Source organism: Danio rerio, chromosome 20 (genome assembly GCF_052040795.2).
Source record: "Danio rerio strain M-AB ecotype USA chromosome 20, GRCz13ab, whole genome shotgun sequence".
In the NCBI taxonomy this organism is placed as follows: domain Eukaryota; kingdom Metazoa; phylum Chordata; class Actinopteri; order Cypriniformes; family Danionidae; genus Danio; species Danio rerio.
Genome location: NC_141040.1, coordinates 42,343,073 through 42,369,788, shown reverse-complemented (window position 1 = coordinate 42,369,788; position 26,716 = coordinate 42,343,073). Strand labels below are relative to the sequence as shown.

The following is a 26,716-nucleotide window of genomic DNA, read 5'->3' as shown; positions in this document are numbered from 1 at the left end:
CAAAATAAAAAAAAGTAAAATAAAAAAGTGTATTGCATACATTTTATTTTAAATTCAATGCAAATGTGACAGGACTGACAGAAACACGAAGACAAATTGTAAAATAGTATTTATTTGTAGAATTTATTTACAATTTCATGTTTTTAATGAATTGATGTGAATGATAACAACCTAAACTTGCTATTTCTGAAGTTTTTTTTTCTCTCTCCAAATAACAGTTTTTAGCATAACAAAACCATGAAATCTATAGGTTTAATTTGACTGAGGACACTGACAGGGTTTGTAAATTTGTAAAGTGTTTTAATAAAGAAAAAAAAAACTCATTCATTAACAGAACAAAAACATATTCATTTACAGAACAACTCACAGAAAACTAACCCTCGGTCCATTTCGGATTTTTTTAAAAATACATTTTATTCTTTGTATTTACGTTTTATTTCAAGGAGAGATAATGTAGGCTTCTGGTATATGTCTTATGCCTGGAAATATAAATGCCATGCGAAATGTAATGTAAACAAACAATAGGATGAGTGTATTTCTAAAAAATATAAAGCCAAAAATATATTTTTACACAAATCCACATCCTTTACACAATTCGTTTTATTATTTTCGACAGTGTTTCTCAAAAATCGCGTACTGCACCTTTAAGGAAATTGCATATTGTCGGCGCGGTGGCGTTGCTGTGGTTACAGTGGAACGTGTTCGAAGAACATGTTCGAGGAGAAACTAGTTTTGACGTCGGCAGTAAATGTCTGACCATCGTCGACAACGGAGGTATGTTAAGCTCTTCTTAAATGTTTAAATTTCGGTTATTATAGGCTGAATGGTTGTTTCAACTTGCTTTTGTTGAAAGACATTATTTCTCTGTAATATAATTTCAGATTGTGATTAGTTTTTGACCGTTTCTTCGGCTGTGGCAACCCCTGATAAACCAGGAAAGTGAGTGATATTCGTTTTTAAGGTTTAAATACTATATTTTGTACTATATGTATTACTATGTTGTACTAGACTATTGTTACACTGTCGACTTGTCAATTCTAGGATTTTGAATGTGATAATATACTGTATTTGATGTCAGATTTATTCCTCCCTGAATTATTAGCTCCCCTGTATATTTTTTCCTCAATTTCTGTTTAAAGGCAACATTTTTGTCACACATTTCTAAATACAATAGTTGTAATAACTTGTATATAGTAGTAAGTTGTAATAAGTAAAAGTTCCACATTTCTAATATTCCCCTTTTTTTTGCCATGATGACAGTACATATTATTTTAATAAATATTTTCAAGGTACTAGTACTTCATCTTAAAGTGACATTTAAAGGGTTGACAGCTATAAATAGGCAAGTTAGCTAAACATTAATCAGCAAAGTCATTGTATAACAGTGGTTTGTTCTGTAGACAGTCGAAAAAAAATAATGTGTAAGAGGGCTAATAATATTTACCATAAAATAATGTAAAAAAGTAAAAGCTGCTTTTATTCCAGCCAAAATAAATCAAATAAAACTTTTCTTAGAAGAACAAATATAAGAAATATTGTAAAAAAATCCTTGCTTTGTTAAACATCATTTGGGAAATATTTGAAAAAGAAAACTAAATTCATAGGAGGGCTTCTAATTTTGATTTCAACTGTATTTCCATTATAGTTTGTGTATTGTTATCTTCTTTAGCATTTATAAGTTAAATGTAGAATGGCATTTGTTGTGTTGTAAACACACAAATAGATAAATAAAGATAACATAAATATAGATTTAACATTTGGAGATTGTTATGTCGTCAGATAAATTGATTTGATATTATGTATTTGTTTGCTGTCAGGTTTACCACTTATTGCATATTACTGTACGTCTATTGTCTGATAGATTGTCTGGATGTTGTATTATTTATTTGTAATTTATGCTGTTGGCCAGATCAACATTGGTAGATTTTTAAATTGTTATTCTATTTACAGTTTGACTAATGTTAATGATTGTAACACATTTATCTACGTTTATGTATCGTCCTCTTATAGAGTAATTTTACCTGCAAAACTGTATTTGTTATTTTTGCAACAGAACTAGTCTGGAGACAGTGATAGATGAAACAAGCATGCATTTATTGAATAATTTGGTTGACTTCCAAAGAATGCTATTAAGAATAATTCTTGACTTGTTATACTTTTCTTGTCTTTTGCAGTGGAGTGGACCGCGTGGAGAAAAACAGGAATCACACACCTCAGCAATGACTGGAAACTGCATGGATGGATGGATGAATGGATGTCTTGTCTGTGGCAGGGGTTTCTTTTTCAGGTAATGGACATACAACAGGGAGGAGAGTGAGATTCGCAAGAGGATAGTTGAAAATATGCTTGAGAAGCTGGAGCTCAGAAAGCAGGTACACTGTAAAAAAATGCAGGGTTCCACACAATTCAATCATGTTGTCCTAACGATCAATTAAGTTAACTTGATACTTTTAACAAATTTATGTGAATATTTTTTTTAAGTGTAGAACTGTTTGAACAGATTGAACAATGTTAACTTCCAAAGAAAGTTATTAAGATTAATTAAACACTTGATATCTTTCTCTTTGGCAGATTGGCATGCAGAAACAGAGAAACACACTTCAGCAATGACAAGTACATCATTATAAATAAGGTACTACCTTAAATCTGTAACGTGAATGAAATTAACTTTAAAACAGAGTTCAAATTTTTACAGAATAAGTGAAGATAGGGTATTTCCTTAAGACAGACAGACAGACAGATAGATAGACAGACAGTCAGTCCTTCATAGATATGTTTGCAGGTAATGAACAAGTAAGCAGAGCTTCATTGATTCTGTCTTTGTCTTTTACAGATTGGAGTGGAGAAATAAGGGATTCGCAACCCTCAGCAAAGACAGGAACCTGATTGTGTGGTATTACCAATATATGATAGATGTCCTTCCAAGAGGAAGGGGGTGGTGGTGGGATAGATAGTTATTTAAGTGTCCTGTCGGTGGAAGGTGTTTTTTTTTCAGCCAATGGAACAAAAGAGGAAGAAGAGAAAAACTCTTAATGAGAACAGTGGAGATATGCTTGAAGAGCTGGAGCTCAGTAAGCAGGTAGAACTGTTTGAACAGATTGAACAATGGGGTTAACTTCCAAAGAAAGTTATTATTAAGTTATTATAATTTAAGACTTGATCTCAATTCTCTCGTCTTTTGCAGATTGGAGTGAACTGTATGGAGAAATACAGGAATCACACATCAGCAATGATTTGACAACTGCATGGATGTATGGATGGATGGACGGGTTGATGGATGGATGGATGTCTTGTCTGTGGCAGGGGTTTCTTTTTCAGGTAATGGACTTACAACAGCAATGAAAGGGAGAATCACAACAGGATCAGTGGAGATATGCTTGAAGAGCTGAAGCTCAGTAAGCAGGTAGAACTGTTTGAACAGATTGAACAATGAAGGTAACTTCCAAGGAAAGTTATTAAGATTATTTAAACACTTGATATCTTTCTCTTTGGCAGATTGGCATGCAGAAACAGAGAAACACTCCACAACAATGACAAGTACATCATTATTAATGACCTACAACCTTAAATTTGTAAGTTGAATGATATTAGATAGAGGGATGTTCTTTCAAGAGGAAGGTAGTGGTGGAAATAGACTAGATAGATCTCTTTTTTTATCAGTTATTTTATTTGCAGGTAATGGATAGACAACAGACAGAAGGAGAATCACATGAGTTTCTCTGTGGAGATATGCTTGAAGAGCTGGAGCTCAGTAAGGAGTTTGAACTTCTTGAACAAATTTAGGAATGGAGTTAACTTTAAAAGTTATTGGGATTAATTAAACACTTAATATCTTTCTCTTAGGCAGATTGGCATGCAGAAACAGAGAAACACACCTCAGCAATGACAAGTACATCATTATAAATAAGCTACTACCTTAAATCTGTAACGTGAATTAAATGAACTTTGAAACATAATTTTTACAAAGTGAAGATAGGGTATTTCCTTCAGACAGATAGATAGATTGTCCTTAACAGATATGTTTGCATGTAATGAACAAGTAAGCAGAGCTTCATTGATTCTGTCTTTGTCTTTTACAGATTGGAGTGGAGAAATAAGGGATTCACAAACCTCAGCAATGACAGGAACCTGGTTGTGTGGTATTACCAATATATGATAGATGTCCTTCCAAGAGGAAGGGGGTGGTGGTGGGCATAGATAGTTATTTAAATGTTCTTTTGGTGGAAGGTGTTTTTTTTCAGCCAATGAAACAAAAGAGGAAGAAGAGGAAAACTCATAATGAGAACAGTGGAGATTTGCTTGAAGAGCTGGAGCTCAGTAAGCAAGTAGAACTGTTTGAACAGATTGAACAATGGAGTTAACTTCCAAAGAAAGTTATTAAGATTAATTAAACACTTGATATCTTTCTCTTTAGCAGTTTGGCTTGCAGAAACAAAGAAACACACTTCAGCAATGACAAGTACATCATTATAAACGAGCTACTACCTTCTATTTGTAAGTTAAATGAAATTAGATACAAGGATGTTCTTCCAAAGGAAGGTAGTGGTGGAAATAGACTAGATAGATCTTTTTTCTTTGTCAGTTATTTTATTTGCAGGTAATGGACACACAACAGACAGTTGAAGGAGAATCATGAGTTTCTCTGTGGAGATATGTTTGAAGAGCTGGACCCCAGTAAGGAGTTTAAACTTCTTGAACAAATTTAAGAATGGAGTTAACTTTCAAAGTTATTGGGATTAATTAAACACTTAATATCTTTCTCTTTGGCAGATTGGCATGCAGAAACAGAGAAACACACTTCAGCAATGACAAGTACATCAATGTAAATGAGGTACTACCTTAAATCTGTAACGTGAATGAAATTAACTTTAAAACATAGTTTTTATAGAGTAAGTGAAGATAGGGTATTTTCTTACAGACAGAAAGACAGATTGTCCGTAACAGATATGTTTGCATATAATAAACAAGTAAGCAGAGCTTCATTGATTCTGTCTTTGTCTTTTACAGATTGGAGTGGAGAAATAAGGGATTCACAAACCTCAGCAAAGACTGGAACCTGATTGTGTGGTATTACCAATATATGATAGATGTCCTTTCAAGAGGAAGGGGGTGGTGGTGGGCATAGATAGTTATTTAAATGTCCTGTCGGTGGAAGGTGTTTTTTTCAGCCAATGAAACAAAAGAGGAAGAAGAGGAAAATTCATAATGAGAACAGTGGAGATATGCTTGAAGAGCTGGAGCTCAGTAAGCAGGTAGAACTGTTTGAACAGATTGAATAATGAAGTTACCTTATTAAGAAAAGTTATTATTAAGTTATAATTTAAGACGATCTCAATTCTCTTGTCTTTTGCAGATTTTTGTGAACTGTTTGGAGAAATACAGGAATCACACTTCAGCAACGATTGAAAAGTGCATGGATGTATGGATGGAAGGATGTATTGTCTGTGGCAGGGGCTTCTTTTTCAGGTGTTGGACATACAATAGCAAGGAGAGAGAGATTCACAACAGGATTGGTGGAGATATGCTTGAAGAGCTGGAGCTCAGTAAGCAGGTAGAACTGTTTGAACAGATTGAACAATGGAGTTAACTTCCAAAGAAAGTTATTAAGATTAATTAAACACTTGATATCTTTCTCTTTAGCAGTTTGGCATGCAGAAACAGAGAAACACACTTCAGCAATGACAAGTACATCATTATAAATGAGCTACGTCCTTCTATTTGTAAGTTAAATGAAACTAGATAGAAGGATGTTCTTCCAAGAGTAAGGTAGTGGTGGAAATAGACTAGATAGATCTCTTTTCTGTGTCAGTTATTTTATTTGCAGGTAATGGACACACAACAGACAGAAGAAGGAGAATCACAAGAGTTTCTCTGTGGAGATATGCTTTAAGAGCTGAAGCTCAGTAAGGAGTTTGAACTTCTTGAACAAATTTAACAATGGAGTTAACTTAAGTTATTAAGACTAATTAAATACTTGATATCTTTCTCTTTGGCAGATTGTCATGGAGCATGTGGAGAAACTGGGAAACACTTCAGCAATGACAAGTACATCGTAAGTGAGGTACATCCTTAAATGTGTAAGTTAAATCATATGAACTTTATAAAGCATTTTAAATGACATGTTTAACTTAAAGTAATAAGTTAAAGTAAGTTAAAACATTGTATTATTTTTACAGAGTAAGTGATGGTCATGTATTCTCTTCATATAGATATCTTGTACTTAGCAAGTATTTTCTTGGCAGGTAATGAACAAATAGGTAGAGCTCTATTGATGCTCACACTTTCTCTTTTACAGATTGAAGTGAAGGAACAAGAGATTTACACCTCAACAATGATAGAAAACAGATGATCTAGTATTATTGATGGATGATAGATGTCCTTCCAAGATGAAGGGGGTGGTGGTGGGTGGATGGATGGACGAATGGCTGGATGTCTTGTCTGTGGCAGGGGTTTCTCTTTCAGGTAATGGACATAAAACAGGAAGAAGAGGGAGATTCACAACAGGATCAGTGGAGATATGCTTGAAGAGCTGGAGCTCAGTAAGCAGGTAAAACTGTTTGAACAGATTGAACAATGGAGTTAACTTCCAAAAAAGTTAAGATTATTTAAACACTTGATATCTTTCTCTTTGGCAGATTGGCATGCAGAAACAGAGAAACACACTTCAGCAATGACAAGTGCATCATTATAAATGAGCTACTACCTTAAATTTGTAAGTTGAATGAAATTAGATAGAAGAACATTCTTCCAAGTGGAAGGTAGTGGTGGAAATAGACTAGATAGGTCTCTTTTCTGTGGCAGCTATTTGCAGGTAATGGACACACAACAGACAGAAGAAAGAGAATCATGAGTTTCTCTGTGGAGATATGCTTGTAGAGCTGTAGCCCAGTAAGTAGTTTGAACTTCTTGAAGACATTAAGGAATGGAGTTAACTTCCAAGGTAAGTCATTAGGATTAATTAAACACTTAATATCTTTCTCTTTGGCAGATTGGCATGCAGAAACAGAAAAACACACCTCAGCAATGACAAGTACATCAATGTAAATGAGGTACTACCTTAAATCTGTAACGTGAATGAAATTAACTTTAAAACAATTTTTACAGAGTAAGTAAAAATAGGGTATTTCCGACAGACAGACAGACAGATAGATAGATAGATTGTCTGTAACAGATATGTTTGCAGGCAATGAACAAGTAAGCAGAGCTCCATTAATTCTGTCTTTGTCTTTTACAGATTGGAGTGGAGAAATAAGGGATTCACAACCCTCAGCAAAGACAGGAACCTGGTTGTGTGGTATTACCAATATATGATAGATGTCCTTCCAAGAGGAAGGGGGTGGCGGTGGGCATAGATAGTTATTTAAATGTCCTGTCGGTGGAAGGTGTTTTTTTTCAGCTAATGGAACAAAAAAGGAAGAGGAAAACTCTTAATGACAACAGTGGAGATATGCTTGAAGAGCTGGAGCTCAGTAAGCAGGTAGAACTGTTTGAACAGATTGAACAATGGAGTTAACTTCCAAAGAAAGTTAATATTAAGTTATTATAATTTAAGACTTGATTTCCTTCTCTCGTTTTTTGCAGATTGGAGTAAACTGTATGGAGAAATACAGGAATCACACTTCAGCAATGATTGAAAACTGCATGAATGTATGGATGGATGGATGTCTTGTTTGTGGCAGGGTTTTTTTTTCAGGTAATGGACATCAGGGCTTTACATTAACACCCACCAACTCGCCAAATGCGGGTAGATTTCAGCTCTGGCGGGTAAGACAGCCGCTTCCACTAGCCACTTTAGCTGGTTGGAAATAATTTTTCACATTGTAGTTTTCTTAAAGCAGGGTTTGAAAAAAAGGATGGCCCAATATGCGTGCAAATGTAATCTTAGAATCGAGGAGCAGGACGACTGACAAAAATAACTGTTCGCTCGAGCAAAAGCAGGCGAATACCTTATGAGAGGATGATTACATTCGTGCACAGATAATGCAATTCGCGTGACAGTTAAAAAAGCGAGCACGATCCGGTTTACTTGCGCAAAACAACCATGTAGAGGAAACGCAACTGGTGCGATCGTTCTCTTTGAAATAGATTAGTCAAAAAGCGATGCTCATGTACCCACAGTCCTGCTGCTTTCAAGAGCTCAAGATTGAAAAAAAAAATTATATATATACATATCCTTTTGTAAGCAGCAGCAGCAGTCACTGCTTTCGTTCTAATTTTTCTCAGACACGTGATCATCCTTTCTTTACCAGACACGGTATGTTTTTACCTGCTTTCTTTTTCTTACAGTTATTTTTGTTAATATAATTTAATTATCATCCTTTACAATAACAGTGCTTTAATATGAGTAACTCCCCATTTATGTGTAGTTAACTGCTGATCTGGGACCTTCAGCCAGGACAGATTACTGTGCATATTTTAGATACACGACAATCGATCTTTTTAAATGTCAATTTTTAAAAAACAAAAGTTTTGTTGACTAAAAAGTGCATGTATGCAGCTGTATTTTGCTTGTTTTGACACATTTAAAATGTGTGGCTAAAAAAATTATTATTTCTTTTTTGTGTGGTCAAAGATAAATTTAGTAAATCCTTAATTTTGAGCCCTAAAAAGTCATGTCAAATAAAAACTAATTGCAATACGACACAACCCATTTTCTCATGCACAGCGAGCAAGCTCATACACAACACACACAAACAGTGAAATAAATGAGGAGGCATGTGGACAACACAACATCTAAATCAAGTGATTTTAGCATGTCAAAGTGACATTTATTCATATAAAATATATTTTCCAAACAACAAAAGTTGGACTAGTGAAAATGGCAAGTGGCTAGTAATGTTGGAAAACTACCAGCCACAGTGGCTAGTGATCAAAACAGTTAATGTCAAGCCCTGATGGAGACAACAGCAAGGAGAGGGAGATTCACAACAGGATTGGTGGAGATATGCTTGAAGAGCTGGAACTCAGTAACCAGGTAGAACTGTTTGAACAGATTGAGCAGTGGAGTTAACTTCCAAGGAAAGTTATTAAGATTATTTAAACAATTGATATCTTTCTCATTGGTAGATTGGCGTGCAGAAACAGAGAAACACTCCACAGCAATGACAAGTACATCATTATAAATGAGCTACTACCTTAAATTTGTAAGTTGAATGAAATTAGATAGAGGGATGTTCTTCCAAGTGGAAATAGACTAGATAGATCTCTTTTCTGTGTCAGTTATTTTATTTGCAGGTAATGGACACACAACAGACAGAAGGAGAATCACATGAGTTTCTCTGTGGAGATATGCTTAAAGAGCTGGAGCTCAGTAAGGAGTTTGAACTTCTTGAATCGATTTAACAATGGAGTTAACTTAAGTTATTAAGACTAATTAAATACTTGATATCTTTCTCTTTGGCAGATTGTCATGGAGCATGTGGAGAAACTGGGAAACACTTCAGCAATGACAAGTACATCATAATAAGTGAGGTACATCCTTAAATGTGTAAGTTAAATCATATGAACTTTATAAATCATTTTAAATGACATGTTTAACTTAAAGTAAAGTAATAAGTTAAAGTAAGTTAAAACATTGTATTATTTTTACAGAGTAAGTGATGGTCATGTATTCTCTTCAGATAGATATCTTGTACTTAGCAAGTATTTTCTTGGCAGGTAATGAACAAATAGGTAGAGCTCTATTGATGCTCACACTTTCTCTTTTGCAGATTGGAGTGAAGGAATAAGGGATTCACACACCTCAACAATGATAGAAAACAGATGATCTAGTATTATTGATGGATGATAGATGTCCTTCCAAGATGAAGGGGGTGGTGGTGGGTGGATGTATGAATGGATAGATGGATGGCTGGATGTCTTGTCTGTGGCAGGGGTTTCTCTTTCAGGTAATGGACATACAACAAGGAGAAGAGGTAGAATCACAACAGGATCAACGGAGATATGCTTGAAGAGCTGGAGCTCAGTAAGCAGGTAGAACTGTTTGAACAGATTGAACAATGGAGTTAACTTCCAAAAAAAGTTATTAGGATTATTTAAACACTTCATATCTTTCTCTTTGGCAGATTGGCATGCAGAAACAGAGAAACACACCTCAGCAATGACAAGAACATCAATATAAATGAGGCACTACAGTACCTTAAATTTGTAAGTTAAATAAAATTAGATACAAGGATATTATTCCAAGAGGAAGGTAGTGGTGGAAATAGACTAGATAGGTCTCTTTTCTGTGGCAGTTATTTTATTTGCAGGTAATGGACACACAACAGACAGAAGAAAGAGAATCATGAGTTTCTCTGTGGAGATATGCTTGTAGAGCTGTAGCCCAGTAAGGAGTTTGAACTTCTTGAACAAATTTAAGAATGGAGTTAACTTCCAAAGTAAATTATTAGGATTAATTAAACACTTAATATCTTTCTCTTTGGCAGATTGGCATGCAGAAACAGAGAAACACACCTCAGCAATGACAAGTACATCATTATAAATGAGCTACTAACTTAAATCTGCAACGTGAATGAAATTAACTTTAAAACATAATTTTTACAGAGTAAGTGAAAACAGGCTACTTCCTACAGACAGACAGACAGAGAGACAGACAGACAGACAGACAGACAGACAGACAGACAGACAGACAGACAGACAGACAGACAGACAGACAGACAGACAGACAGACAGACAGACAGACAGACAGACAGACAGACAGACAGACAGACAGACAGACAGACAGACAGACAGACAGACAGACAGACAGACAGACAGACAGACAGATAGATAGATAGATAGATAGATAGATAGATAGATAGATAGATAGATAGATAGATAGATAGATAGATAGATAGATTGATTGTCCGTAACAGGTATGTTTGCATGTAATGAACAAGTAAGCAGAGCTTCATTAATTCTGTCTTTGTCTTTTACAGATTGGAGTGGAGAATTAAGGGATTCACAAACCTCAGCAAAGTCAGGAACCTGGTTGTGTGGTATTACCAATATATGATAGATGTCCTTCCAAGAGGAAGGGGGTGGTGGTGGGCATAGATAGTTATTTAAGTGTCCTGTCGGTGGACGGTGTTTCTTTCAGCCAATGGAACAAAAGAGGAAGAAGAGGAAAACTCCTAATGAGAACAGTGGAGATATGCTTGAAGAGCTGGAGCTCAGTAAACAAGTAGAACTGTTTGAACAGATTGAACAATGAAGTTACCTTATCAAGAAAAGTTATTATTAAGTTATTATAATTTAAGACTTGATCTCAATTCTCTCGTCTTTTGCAGATTGGAGTGAACTGTATGGAGAAATACAGGAATCACACTTCAGCAGTGATTGAAAACTGCATGGATGTATGGATGGAAGGATGGGTTGTCTGTGGTAGGGGTTTCTTTTTCAGGTAATAGACACACAACAGACAGAAGAAAGAGAATCATGAGTTTCTCTGTGGAGATATGCTTGTAGAGCTGTAGCCCAGTAAGTAGTTTGAACTTCTTGAACAAATTTAGGAATGGAGTTGACTTCCAAGGTAAGTCATTAGGATTAATTAAACACTTGATATCTTTCTCTTTGGCAGATTGGCATGCAGAAACAGAAAAACACACCTCAGCAATGACAAGTACATCAAAATAAACGAGGTACTACCTTAAATCTGTAACGTGAATGAAATTAACTTTAAAATAATTTTTACAGAGTAAGTGAAGATAGGGTATTTTCTTACAGACAGACAGACAGATAGATAGATAGATTGTCCATAACAGATATGTTTGCAGGCAATGAACAAGTAAGCAGAGCTTCATTAATTCTGTCTTTGTCTTTTACAGATTGGAGTGGAGAAACAAGGGATTCACAACCCTCAGCAAAGACAGGAACCTGGTTGTGTGGTATTACCAATATACAGTAGGTGAGAGTTCAAAGTGACTATTACCGCCGCGTCTTATACCGCCGCCGTTTGAAATAACTGCCGCTCTGTTTTTAGTATATGACAGCAGCTTGTAAATGAGCCGCCAGGGGGCGCAAAGGGACGGGATGCGAACGGACAGAAATAGCCTTTACAGCAGCTTTAAATATGCTACTGTGCTTGTAAATGAGATTAAACAATAAGTCAAAGCATTATAATTCCTTCATTAATCATTTAAAATTTGTTAACACACTTTATTGTAAACTTTTTAAGTGCAAAGAGGACTAGTTTTGGAAAATAGAATTGAAGAAATAAAAGACAACTAACATGAAAGCACAAACATTCAGTACAAATAAGTAGTCTTAAATAAATAAATAAAGCAGTCTTTTAGCCTAAATATAGAGAGATGTTCAGTGTTTGCTATTTTGATAGGAATAAGACAAGACATTTTCATTTATGTTTTTATTTCTGTTTTTGTTTTAATTTTCGTTGTTGATTATATTTTACTATCTTATTTTATGTCTCAACAATTGTACATAATAATAAACGAATAATGAAAACCAATTAATAATGAAATTAGGCCTAAATAAATTATTTATTTAAAGATATTGCGGCGAAACACTGAGAAACGGTCAGGAGCATGGTCTAAAGAGCTTAAGTTGAATGCTGCTTCATCAAAAGCAAATAAATAAATAAATAAATAAATTGACCTACCTTAAGGAGATCACTGAAAGTATAATAAAACAAATTTTGCCGCAGGACATAACATAAATTAAGTCTCGCAGGTTTATCTTTAATAATTTAGTTTCAGTTCAGTTTTTTTTTTTTTTTTTTCAAAACGTCAATGTTCTCCTTTAAAGAAGCTATAACTGTTGTTTTGTTTTTTAATTAATGGCTCAGTATGTTTGGTATTTTAATTTCAATTTCAGTCACCTTGCATATGCGTGTGAAATATAATGCCGCATAACCGCGAAAAAAGAAGAAAAAGCTGTCAGTTAGACCTAATTCATCAAAATGAACTGTAATAAAATACAGCATGTATGTTAATACTGGCAGAATGTGAACAAACTCAAGGTAAGGCTAAGATATGTGCTTGCTTTTTTAATGCATTTAAAAAGATTTGCGGCTATGGTGTATAATAATGTTTTTTCTTCCTTTTTTTGTATGGTAAAGGACAATGCACATTGTTATTGATGTAAACTTAGACTAAAACTTACCATTGATAAATGTGACATAGCCTACTTCAAGCAGATAACTTAAAGTATAATAAAAATAATTTTGCCACAGGACATAAATAAAGTCCCGCAAGTTTAGTTTTAATAATTTGGTTTCAGTTTTGTTCAGTTTTTTTTTTTTCTCAAAACATCTGTTTTTCTTTAAAGTAAAATTGTTGTTTTTTGTTGTTGTTGTTTTACTTGTAATGGCTCTCTCTCTCTCTCTCTCTCTCTCTCTCTCTCTCTCTCTCTCTCTCTCTATATATATATATATATATATATATATATATATATATATGTAATTATTTAATAATATATAATTATAAATATATTCTTAATAAACTTCCCAGCCACAAATATTGAAGAACACAACTTGTATTAAAACTGGGCGGGGATTAGAAAGAATACGATGCTTGTTATATAATTTAAAATGTTATTCCTCTTGTTCAATTTCTGCATGCACATTTTTTCACCCGCTACTCTGCCAGGAACTTCGCCGCTGGAGAGCACCTTCAAAAATCTCAATCTCATGGCTCATTCTTCACGAATATAGAATTAAAATAATGGCGCGATAGGTTTATTGTGCCTCCCGCGGGTGCAACCAACAAGAGTTGTGCATTTTAGTTTAACTTTTTGAGCGTTAAAAGCAGTTCTGTGTTAGTTTTTATTTAAATATATCAAGCCGAAACTAAACAGCGCATTCTCTCCGCCTCCTCGTTCATAACCAGCCACGCACTGCTGAAGCAGGCAATAGAGACACTCCGTAATTCATAATCTTAGCTGATGTTTCGGAGTCGAAAGAATATATTAAAGAGAAATGTTCTTTTAACAGTCCCGATATGTTTAATCTTTTTTTTCTGTCATTTCTCTTCAGCAAATTATATTTTTTTAAAGCTGCTTGATTCTTTTAAAACCGAAAGCAGAGCCCGGCAATTGGTGTTTTTCCATAAGATATGCTTTGTGAAGTTTTTAATGTGTTTTTAAATAGTTTTATTCTATTCAAAGCAGCACCTATATGCCAATTTATCCTAAAAACGCGGCATAGGAGCCATGCATGTCATGTGTCACATAACTGCATTTTCCTACGCGTGCGCGATCAATTTCTGATCCTTTTGCATAAAGGTTTTTAATCAAAAACAGGTCATTTAATTACTTTCGATGTGCTAAAATATTTGTTAGACGAATGTTATTTTTAAAAAAGCATATGCACGTATTACAATTGTAAAATAGTCTAAAATGCATGGTCTGATCAGAAATAAAGGAAATTAGTTATATTTCATTATTTAATGCATAAAATAGGCTAGTCTTTTTATAAATTGAGTTGAATTGAATTGAATTGAATTGAATTGATTTGAAACTTTTAATTGCATTTTTACGTCCTGTAAATAATAAAAGTTGCATCAGATTGATGAAAACGAATCTTAATACCTGCAAACAGGGCCACAGTTACTTCTTTTTTCACTGACTGGCATGAATGGCAAACGCGTCAGAAAAAAACTGCTGAATCTGCGCGAATATTTGGTTAACTTATAAAACAAATGTCTGGTTTAGTGATGTTAGTAATGCATAGAAAAATGCAAAGCAGAATTCTCCTAAGCTCATTAACCCATGCACTGATGACAGCGAGGGAATCACTGGCCCACCATTTTATTTATTAAAGGTATTATTTCTCTGACCTGAACATAACCATTTATAATATAATTAATAACCTATTGTCTAAAGCAGGCAACACTCTATTCAGCTATGTTCTGTGTTTTTACGTAAAAATATATTCGTTTTGGCGAATGCTTGGAGCGTAATATAGATATTTTAAATAACACATTAAAGTTCAGTTGTTGTGCATAGAAACATTCATTTTCATAAGGCCCCATATTTAATGCGGTTTCGTTTTTAAACGCATAGGTTTTGTTAAGTCATCTTTTCTGGATTTTTGGATTTTGTGTATTCATGTTTATGAAAAACACTTAAAGAGTGGAGACCCCTTCCCCCTATTCATAACCAAAAGCTTGTCTGTTAGGTGTTAATGGGCATCAGTGAGGCTGAAATCATGTCGCGTTTTCACTTTCGGGCTAGTAGCTTGCAGCATGACACGCAAACCCTGCCCCCAGAACGTCCCCGGAATTAGATGTTGCATATTGTATCTGTGATCTTAAGGAAAGTGTTAAGTAGACTATTTAAGCACAGAGCCAGTAATAAAACATGCGTTGCGCTCAGCAGCTTTTCACTAATAAAGCTCTTCATGTAAATTTCATTTTTCAATTTTAGCGCGTCATATAAAAACATTAATGCTTGTTTGGGGACACAGAACACACTTATTTTTTTAGTTTCCCCTGATCCGTTTTTAAAGTGGCACTGCACATTTGGTTAACTGAAAAAAGGTTGCAGTTCATGCGTTCACTCACCCCAAAAATGCTCTGTTTGCATGATTTGATTATTATCATCGTATCCTAAATAAAGAATAAATAAATAATATTTTAAACCTTCTCTGGTGTTTACTGTTTTTAGAGAATATATAAAATCTTTTTTTTTTAACAAAGCCTTTGTAAAATGGCTTTGTTTAATATGGCTTTAAAGGTTTCATTTATGTAGGCTATAAAGGCCTACCTTGTTGCTTTTGCTTGTTTTATAATGGTTTATTTATTTCATGCGATTTTATTATATCAGATATTTGTAATTCTTTCAATTATATTTCAATATGGCTTAGGCTATTTTATAAAGATATGACACTTGTTTTAAGTCTACAAAAGGGTACACGTAAAGTTTTATGTCTTTCTGTTTTATTCATATTGTGTATTATCTGCAAAATAAATAACAAAAAGAAAGAAGCTGCTCGCAGCTTACCAGAGCTGTGAAGGGAGCGCTCATTTGCTCAATCTCTCACACACACATATGCAGGCATATAAACACGCACAAACACACCGTTTAAACTTGACAAAAACTCTCGAAAACCTTTAGTCTGCTGTGTCTTTAATATGGTGTAAAGATTATTATGCGTTATTGAAACATCCAGGGGGACGCAGCAAAGTCACTTATAAATTAAAATTGTATTATTTTATGCAACAGCCTTACATTTAAAACGGAAACATAACGGCGATTATAATCAAAAAGACCTCTCAACCCATAAGGCTAGATGTTTTCTTTCCCTTATTTATTAATTTATTTGTTCATGTGCGCATGTAACTCGTGTGCCTTCGGAAAACTAGTGTATTGACGGCAAGCCATCTTTCCCAGACTTGGGGCAAAGTCCGCCTCTCCTTTCACTTCGCCCCCCAAAGCCCCAGCTGGCCCTCCTGGCATCCTCTGCGTAAAACATATGCTGGATAAGTTGACGGTTCATTTCGCTGTGGCAATTACAGACTTATAAAGGGACTAAGCCGAAAAGAAAATGAATGAAAGAATGAATTAATAATAATAATAATAATAATAATAATAATAATAAAAGGTAATGATCTTTACACAGATGCCGCGTACGTGGCATTTTTTATTTTTAGAGATGGTTCATTTGAATTGCCTCTGCCACTTCCCCCACCTCAAACCTGAAAGTTGCAGAGAGAACTATAGCCTATTTACACCTTAGCCTAAATAGCAACAGTTCATAGCCCATTTACACCAAGACAGCGCAAGTTTAGCGGAAGAATGTCAAATCAGAATCACGCAGATGAAGCACACCAGCTACTACTATCATGAAACTATTAAAATGGCATTGGCATAACTTTATTTATTTTCAGCAGCTTTTTTTCGCTCAACAGAAATGCGGCGTTGGGAAGCATTTAATAAATAAAAGCAGGGTTAATAGTGACGTGATTCAAATGATGGATTTGCGACAGAGAAACTATAGGGGTTTTGGGAAACACTCACTACTATATCCCCCCCCCCCCCCCCCCCCCCCCCTGTACGGCTTGGTTTGGGAAAGCACAGGTCCGCTGGTGCCGCGCGCCTCTTTCTCTGGGCCGAAGCGAGATGATTTTAAAAATATTAAAGATATAGATTAATTAATTATTCAGCAAAATTGACATTTATTTCATATTTCACTATGCATTTCATCTGATAGGCTAATCTTTATAGCTTAATTAAACACATATTGTCAAAACCCACACGTGTATGAAAATGAAAATGGCATTTGTTATTATTAGACTCCGATTTGTTATTTGTTGCCTAGGCTATTTTCACATTTGAGGTGCTTTATTGGCATGACAAATAACTGTACATTCCTATTGCCAAAGCAGTGCAGCGTCACTGCGTACAAAGACAGTGCAAAAAGGGCAGTAGTGCAAACAATTATGGATATAACATATAATAAAGAAAATAAAATAAAAAATTGAATAATAAAAATAAAAATAGAATCATGATAAAGGTAATGATAGTAGCCTATTATCAAAAGTAAGTCCACAAATAAAGAGTTCGAGTATTTGTGTGTTGGAGACAGTGGAGCGGGTATTGTTAGTTGAACGCACAACGCGCTCTGTGCTGGACTTTACACCTGCTTTGATCTGGTGCAGGCATAAATGCGCATGCGGTGGAGGCGCACTCTAAACTCACACTGGAGAAAACTGGACTAGTGGATATCACAAAGACACGCAGTTTAATTTATTTCATGTTTTGCTTAACTAATTCTTTGAATAAAACTATTGAGCTATAAAGGGGAAAAACGCAGAAGAAATTTCCCGTTACATTAATTTTAGCACAGCTGCCATTCATTTTCACATTAGTTTTTGAGTTAGGGATTAATATTAAAGTAGCCTAGTAAAAATGTCTATACTATAAATAATATTATAATTTATTATATCCATTATTATTATTATTATTATTATTATTATTATTTTAATTATTATTATTAAGCTATACAATTGACAAAACGCAGAACAAAATATTTGCTTTCATTTTGGCATAGCTAAAGCACACGTTTACAGTTATGTAAAAAAAACATCCCCTTCTACAGCAGCAGTCTATTTAGGACACTTAAAAATGTCTTTTGCGTTTAAAGATGATCGACCTGCGAAGTTATGTTTACAGTGTTGTAAAAGAAAAAGGTAGGCTATTTAGTGCGTGTGGATTTACCGTGGATCCACCTCTTGCGCTGCAGGCTGAATAATATACATGGCTTTCTGTTTGGCTACACTAATGCCTAAAAATGTAACTAAGTAACACATTAATTTTAGAAACTATTTTTAAATGGCATTTAACATTTAAATTTATTTTTTTATTTAATGTAACATTTAAATATAATTTAATTTAAAACATTTATTTTTTCCTCGCTGATTTTGGTTGAGTAATAAAGCGTGATGACTCAGATATGATCTAGTTTAGCTTGCATGTGTGGGCGTATTTTGACGTCTTTACCTAAAACTTTACACATTTATAATGTTTAAAATAAAACGGAAAAAAATAAAGAGACTAACATAATTTAAACCACTTGTTTGGTGCTTAACATTATCTTTCTGCATTAATGTAAACGGTATCGTTGCCTTCATTAATAAAATCGGTAATAGCAAAACTGCATATTATTATTACTATAAAAAAGTAGGACTATATCGGTAATGCAAAGTAATGAATTAATAAATAGCCTAAATAAAAGGAACAAGAAAGGACCAAATTCAGTCGTCAAGTGCAATGGGATTGCGCCCTTGCGCCCTCAGTTATGATATCCTGCCGCCGGGCCTGCTATAGCGAAACTTTATTGTTTGAGAAGAAACAAAAGCGGAAACTGTGGATGAAAACCTGGCTGAGAAGATGGTGACAACATGAATTTTCTGTTCTTCAACGAGAAAAAAAATCGCAGACAGGACACAATGACGCCGTTTATTATACAACGCAGGTCGTGTTTACGATCATTAATATTAACAACTAACATTAATATCATATCAATAACTCCTCTTGCTTTAGACTTTACCTTTTAGAGCTTGTTCTTGTTGGCGCAATATAAGTTTATTGCATGTATAGGGTACGAATTAGATTATGAAGAATGATTAAGAGCATGCTTTTCCTTCATTGCATCCTTTCCGTAAGTTTTATTTATTTTTTTATTTAATTTATTTATTTATAATTTTTTTAAATAATGATGACAATATTTACTGTCTAAACATTCCTCGGTATACTACCAACAAATTACGCCCCTGTACCCAAGTAGCCTACCTAAGTTAATTTACATTTCATGTAAAATTAAGAAATAAAAAAAGACCAAAGTATTATGCTAAATATTCGTACAAACGAACATGTTTGTTTTTTAACTTTCGTTGATAAAACAACACAATACAGCCTATAGTTAAATATTAAATAACTTTAACTGCTTGAAACAGTAAACGTTACATTTTAGAAACTTCTCAAATACTAATCAATAATAATATAAATAGTAACGAAGAACAAAAATATTAGCCTATAGGCTTGTAACAAAGTCAGATGTTGGAAAAAAAAACTGCGTCTCTCTGCCTTTTTTTCTATTCATATTTTAAATTATTTGCCAGAAAAACGAACATGTTGACTTTGTTCGGTTTAAGCGGAGACTTATTTGAGATTACAATGTTTCCAGCAGCACTGAGACTGTGTGCCTGTAGCCCATACAGATACTTTTTCGCAACCGTGGCAAAGAGAGTATCTTGCTCCGCCGCCTGCATTTCTCGGAAACCAGCTCTACATTGTGGATCGGCGCGTTCTCAACTACCAAATATGCTGCTCCATTTCTCATCAACGTCTACTATTTATCAGTTTCTCTTTTGTATTTGCCCATTTTTGAAAAGGCCTCTCTACCATACCTGGCTAACTAGCTGGGCATTTGCGTTCAGTAGATGACACCGGAGCTGGCTCCGCATGTCATGGCTGGGTGACATTACCACAGATGGCTATGGAGGTTCGACGTGTTTGTCCATTTAACACTTATTTTTCTAAACAAGCCCTACAAATAGCTTCATCCTAATTATTGATTCGCCTTACTCGTTCGCCACGAATCCAAAATGTTTCCAGATTGGCGATGTAATATAAGTTTTCCAGCAAGGTTCATGGCTGAACTTGAACTTGCTGTATCACGTCTAAGTTAACGTTATATTCATAAATGTATAGGCTATTTGGCAACAAAACAGAAAATGTGTGTTCTAGAGTGATTGTCGTCACGGTGACCGTCACAGCCCTTACATGAGATTGCATACATTTGCATACATGTTTTAAGCTATAAAATGAAAGCCTCAGTTTGGTGCAGAGTTATTATTATACAAAAATCAAGAAAATCTTTGGATTTGTTTGATTCGTAGATTGTAGGCTATTTTAAAAGCTGATATTATATAAGAACTATTAATAACTGTAATTTTCAAAAAATAAAAAAATAAATAAAAAAGGGGTTTGTTGGTTGTAGCCCACCCTAAATCATCAACAGCCTGCTTTTTTTAAGTTTATGAAGCGGCTCCATACAGCACAGAGGTGATCTGCATCAGCGCTGGTTATTGTCAACACTGTGTGAAACTGTGACGAGAAATATCCTTCTTTCATTTTGCTTCTTTGGCAAAATGTGTCTGTAGAAACGTGTGTTTGCATGTGTTACCATCCCAAGAGTTAACAAATATTTGTTGTACATTTAGGGGCCGATCACAAAGCGCACGCCTTTACGTTGCAAAAACGCGCGACGTACCGCGCTGCCTTTTATGGTTGACAAGAAAAAAATAAGCCTCTTTTGTATGTCACTAGAAAACGACTGAATTAGCTGGTGTGCGCGAGTCGAGTTGCTGTCGATGCTATAATTGTAATTTTAATAATATTGTGATATTTAAGATCTATAAATACAGCTCTGGATAACTTGAAACAGCGACCACAAGTCTCTCCTCAGTCTTTAAAAGTTTATCGTACTCACATTGACAACCCAAACCCCGCTGTCACCTCAACAGAAAGCCTGCAGTGCTTTCATTTGACTGAACAATGAAACAGAGGTAACACGCTTTTTCCACTCGAGCACACAGCGCGCAACGGCAAAACTTAAAGCGCGCTGAGCAAGCATAAGCAGAGCGTAAAACACTGGCGGCAGTCAGTAAACCATTAAACAGATGCCCCGTATGCAGCCAAACTTTAAAAATGTATAAAGCATATTTTAATCGTTTAACTGATACCATTCATCGGTTACAAACGCACCCTTTCGGTTATTGCTTAATCAGTTATTTTGAGCATCCCCAACTAAACCGCATGTGCAAGCTCTATTTTTTTTGTCTCTCACGGCCGCACGCCGGAGATCCGGCATGGTGCCGGAATACTTTAAGATCATGTTTATCACTATAAGAAAACTAAATCAAAATTATATTTTAATTGAACACATCTGATCACATAAGGTACGCACAGAAAAGTCTGTTTAGTGTTGTGAAAAGGCAAAGCTGAATATCTGTGGTTAAACTGCCACCCAGCGGTCAAAAGCTGCTGGCGCATCAAGTACCGCCGTCGCCGCGGTATGAATGGCGGCATAAGGAACACATTGAAGTAGTAACATCTGTATGATAGATGTCCTTCCAAGAGGAAGGGGGTGGTGGTGGGCATAGATAGTTATTTAAATGTCCTGTCGGTGGAAAGTGTTTTTTTCAGCCAATGAAACAAAAGAGGAAGAAGAGGAAAACTCATAATGAGAACAGTGGAGATATGCTTGAAGAGCTGGAGCTCAGTAAGCAGGTAGAACTGTTTGAACAGATTGAACAATGGAGTTAAATTCCAAAGAAAGTTATTATTAAGTTATTATAATTTAAGACTTGATCTTAATTCTCTTGTCTTTTGCAGATTGGAGTGAACTGTATGGAGAAATACAGGAATTACACTTCAGCAACGATTGAAAACTGCATGGATGTATGGATGGAAGGATGGGTTGTCTGTGGCAGGGGTTTCTTTTTCAGGTAATGGACACACAACAGACAGAAGAAAGAGAATCATGAGTTTCTCTGTGGAGATATGCTTGTAGAGCTGTAGCCCAGTAAGTAGTTTGAACTTCTTGAACAAATTTAGAAATGGAGTTAACTTCCAAGGTAAGTTATTACGATTAATTAAACACTTGATATCTTTCTCTTTGGCAGATTGGCATGCAGAAACAGAGAAACACACTTCAGCAATGACAAGTACATCATTATAAACGAGGTACTACCTTAAATCTGTAACGGGAATGAAATTAACTTTAAAACAATTTTTACAGAGTAAGTGAAGATAGGGTATTTTCTTACAGACAGACAGATAGATTGTCCGTAACAGATATGTTTGCATGTAATGAACAAGTAAGCAGAGCTTCATTGATTCTGTCTTTGTCTTTTACAGATTGGAGTGGAGAAATAAGGGATTCACAACCCTCAGCAAAGACAGGAACCTGGTTGTGTGGTATTACCAATATATGATAGATGTCCTTCCAAGAGGAAGGGGGTGGCGGTGGGCATAGATAGTTATTTAAATGTCCTGTCGGTGGAAGGTGTTTTTTTTCAGCCAATGGAACAAAAGAGGAAGAAGAGGAAAACTTTTAATGAGAACAGTGGAGATTTGCTTGAAGAGCTGGAGCTCAGTAAGCAGGTAGAACTGTTTGAACAGATTGAACAATGGAGTTAACTTCCAAAGAAAGTTAATATTAAGTTATTATAATTTAAGACTTGATCTTAATTCTCTCGTCTTTTGCAGATTGGAGTGAACTGTATGGAGAAATACAGGAATCACACTTTAGCAATGATTGACAACTGCATGGATGTATGGATGAAAGGATGGGTCGATAGATGAATGTATTGTCTGTGGCAGGGATTTCTTTTTTTTAGATAATGGACATACAACAGCAAGGAGAGGGAGATTCACAACAGGATTGGTGGAGATATGCTTGAAGAGCTGGAACTCAGTAACCAGGTAGAACTGTTTGAACAGATTGAACAATGGGGTTAACTTAAGTTATTAAGATTATTTAAAGACTTGATATCTTTCTCTTTGGCAGATTGTCATGGAGCATGTGGAGAAACTGGGAAACACTTCAGCAATGACAAGTACATAATGAGGTACATCCCTAAATGTGTAAGTTGAATCAAATAACTTCATAAAGTAATTTAAACTATTGATGCACTATTTACCTTTTACAGATTGGAGTGGAGAAACGAGGGAATCATACACGTCAACAATGACAGGAAACTGATGGTCTGGTATTGCCTATACATGATAGATGTCCTTCCAAAAGGAAGGGGGTGGTGGTGGGCATAGATAGTTAGATAGACTTCTTGTCTGTAAAAGGTAATGAACACACAACAGGCATAAAAAGGAGAATTACAAGAGGATCAGTGGAGATATGCTTGAAGAGCTGGAGCTTAGCAAATACATACTGTAGAGCTCTGTTAGTCTTGTCTTTGCCTTTTTGCAGGTTGGAGTGGAGCATGTGGAGAAACAAGGAAATCGCACACCTCAGCAATGCCTGGAAACTGATGGTTAGGTTAGATATTTCCTGGATGGATGGATGAATGTTTAAATAGACGACCTTCCAAGTGGAAGGGGGTGGTGGTGGGCATAGATAGTTAGATAGGTGTCTATGGAAGGTTTTTTCTTACAGACAGTGGAACCACAAAAGGCAGAAGACGGAGATTCACAAGAGTGGAGATATGCCTGAAGAGCTGGAGCTCAGTAAGGAGGTTGAACTGCTTGAACAGATTAAACAATGGAGTTAACTTTCAAAGAAAGATATATAGATCAGTTAAAGACTTGAAATGTTTCTCTTTGGCAGATTGGCATGGAGCATGTGGAGAAACAGGGAAACACAACTCAGCAATGACAAGTACATCATAGTCATAGGAGAAGGCTAATCTTTCCCCTGGCCACAGAACACAGGCTTGAGACTAGCAAAGAAAAAATTTCCTGTGGTATATTCTCACTCAAACCACTGCCTGCTTCATTGCTTATGGAGAGAAAAGCTGCTCATATCTGCTGGTTCTTGATCAATATTTGATATCCAGCTTGGCTCTCTAGACCAGAAGCTGTGGATATGAAAATAAAGGAAAAATTTAGATGAAATTAAAAGCCTAGAATTTAGAAATTTAACTTATCTTGAACAGAAATTTATAGATGATTTAACTGCATTAGAAAAGGCAAAGGCTGTTTTTTAATTATATTGGTCTGCGATAGCAAATCACACACGGTATTTATTTCTAGCTAAAATGAACAGTGCTTTGTTAGATGCTCTCTTTAAAAATTTGCACTAAACTATTAAATTTGACTTTGCAACATCATCTTGGAAATAAAGCTTGGTGTCTTTGTGTTACCACGACTGGGGTGGAGTGACAGGAGACAACAGGAGGTAAGATCCAATATGCAGTTTATTCAATGTCAGGCAAGCAATGGTCAAATCAGGTGCAAACGGGTATGTTAAGGCAGTCCAGAATCGTCGTCAATATAACAGGCAATAGGTCTAAAGGCAGGCGGCTAAACAGGATAACAAGGAATGCAAAGCTAGGGTCTAAACACGGATAAACAAGACAGGGAGAAACGCTTCGTAATGTCACACTGGGAAAACAAGACTCGGCAAACTGGTAGCGTGAGAGAGTGGCTTATGAGTGGGATGAAATCAGTCTGTGAACAAGGTCCAGCTGGTGATGCAATCAGGATAGATGACTGAGCAGGCGTGTGTGTCTGGGAGCAGTGCATGTATGAATGTGTAGTCCTGGGGAATGCGGAAGTCCTGAGAGTTCGTGTGAGAACCAGCGATCTCTGGAAACCGATCGCTGGTTGTGTGACACTTTGCACCTGAACAAGTCATGATTTGTGTATTTCATTACTTGTTTGAGCAACATCTGTTTCATAATCTTGCAAATTCTGTGGTGTTTTAATTAGTTTCCATATGAGAAAAGTTAAGCATATGTTGTTAAATAATAATTATTTAACAAGTGTTGATCTTGTACCTATTTCAACAAATTTTATATATTGAATAAAATCATGTAAATTCTGGTGTCATTGATTCTGTGATTTATCCATATAACTTTACTTTGCACAAAAGTGTTAAAAGATGTGTTCTATTATTAGAATGTTCTTCACACAAACCAAAATACAGTAATTGTAAGAAACACTCGTCAGAAAGTTTTTTTTAAGGAACCTAATACAGCTCTTCTATGGTACACATGGATTTCAGTTTCTTCTATGGATTACAGTTAAAAAATAATCACTTTTTACTTTCAGAACCTGGCTAGATTATCCCCAAAAGACCGAACTCGGTCAGAAGAGAAAGATTAAATTACAGAAATTTACCATAAAATTACAGATGTTAAATTACAGATATTTACCATAAAATAACCGATATTACATTACAGAAATTTATTGTAAAATAACTGATGGTAAATTACAGAAATTTACCGGAAAATTACAGATGTTAAATTACAGAAATTTACCATAAAATAACCGATATTACATTACAGAAATTTATTGTAAAATAACTGATGGTAAATTACAGAAATTTACCGGAAAATTACAGATGTTAAATTACAGAAATTTACCATAAAATAACCGATATTAAATTACAGAAATTTATTGTAAAATAACAAATGGTAAACGACAGAAATTTACCAGAAAATTACAGATGTTAAATTACAGAAATTTACTGCAAAATAAAGGCTGTTAAATGACAGAAATTTACCAGAAATTTAAAGACATTTCTGTAATTTATCGTCCGATATTCAATGGTAAATTTCAGTAATTTACCAGCCTTTTTTTAGCGTTTTTTTCCCGGCACCCCAGCTGCAGGAAAAAAAAACGTAAGATTGTGGATTTCTTTTAACAGTGCGATTATACATTTTAAGGAAATCAGCAAATTCATGTCAAATAACTGTTTCTGTTAAGCTGGAATAAAAAAAAGCATTCAACAGAAAATTACACACTTCATCTTTAAAATGCCACGGTTACAGTTCTGCTTGAGCAATTTGTCATTGAAACAGGAAGATCTCTACGATATAATGATTTAAATCCTACAGCAGCTCTTCTTTCGTGACATACAGTACAGTTTCATGCTTAACCACCAGGATTCTGAGATATACTAAAAATAGACTCCTCTGTATTGTATTGACTAGTGCAGCTCTCCTACACATATCATTAGGTAACATGTCTGAGACAAATCTCTCTCTTCTCACCCCTCTCATCAGCTCCATCTTCCCTCATTATGACTCATTCTTACAGAAATAACACAGGCGTGTGGTGACCTATGCGGAGCTCACACATTATAGGCCACCTATTGTGCACCCCTTTAATTCTTCTTAAAGTAATATTGGTCTCGAGTGTCTCCAGAATGTGTCTGTGAAGATACAGCTCAAAATACCGAACAGATTGATTACTATACCTTGTTGATTTTGGGGGGTGGGTGTGTCTAAAAAAAAGTCTATTTAGTATGACGTTTAAATTCCCACCCCATCATTAGAAGACCAGATGTCTCAGAATGCTCATCTGCATCATTTATGTGCCTGTTCACAGTCCATTTGCATTGACAGATGAGTAACGCACACAAATACAGTACATTGGTAATGTTTGTGATGCACTTTAAATGAATGGACACATAAAAAAAGAATGCTTAAAATGTCAGCTGAGCACAACAGCAGCATAAAATTAAAGTGTGAAACTGTTCAGATGTCACAGAGTTGGTAAAGATCAATCACTGAGTAACAATCTTTTAGCA

At 35.2% G+C, this 26,716-nt stretch overlaps 1 long non-coding RNA gene across 1 annotated transcript; it reads left to right on the top strand.

The window, feature by feature from the left end:
• The first annotated feature begins 743 nt into the window (after window positions 1-743).
• Window positions 744-25,004, top strand: LOC101886926 (uncharacterized). Its single transcript, NR_199870.1, is given in 36 exon segments — window positions 744-774; window positions 882-939; window positions 2,175-2,372; window positions 2,572-2,613; window positions 2,834-3,079; window positions 3,185-3,403; window positions 3,848-3,924; window positions 4,583-4,831; window positions 5,008-5,252; window positions 5,354-5,551; window positions 5,644-5,720; window positions 5,810-5,903; window positions 5,997-6,077; window positions 6,296-6,547; window positions 6,636-6,712; window positions 6,802-6,888; window positions 6,989-7,049; window positions 7,235-7,477; window positions 7,582-8,974; window positions 9,067-9,143; window positions 9,220-9,310; window positions 9,404-9,487; window positions 9,711-9,972; window positions 10,065-10,146; window positions 10,236-10,327; window positions 10,428-10,546; window positions 10,920-11,089; window positions 21,659-21,732; window positions 21,838-22,027; window positions 22,128-22,188; window positions 22,363-22,608; window positions 22,714-22,929; window positions 23,015-23,075; window positions 23,157-23,696; window positions 23,789-24,312; window positions 24,797-25,004. It is a non-coding gene; the product is annotated as an uncharacterized LOC101886926 (long non-coding RNA).
• The last annotated feature ends 1,712 nt before the right edge of the window (window positions 25,005-26,716 follow it).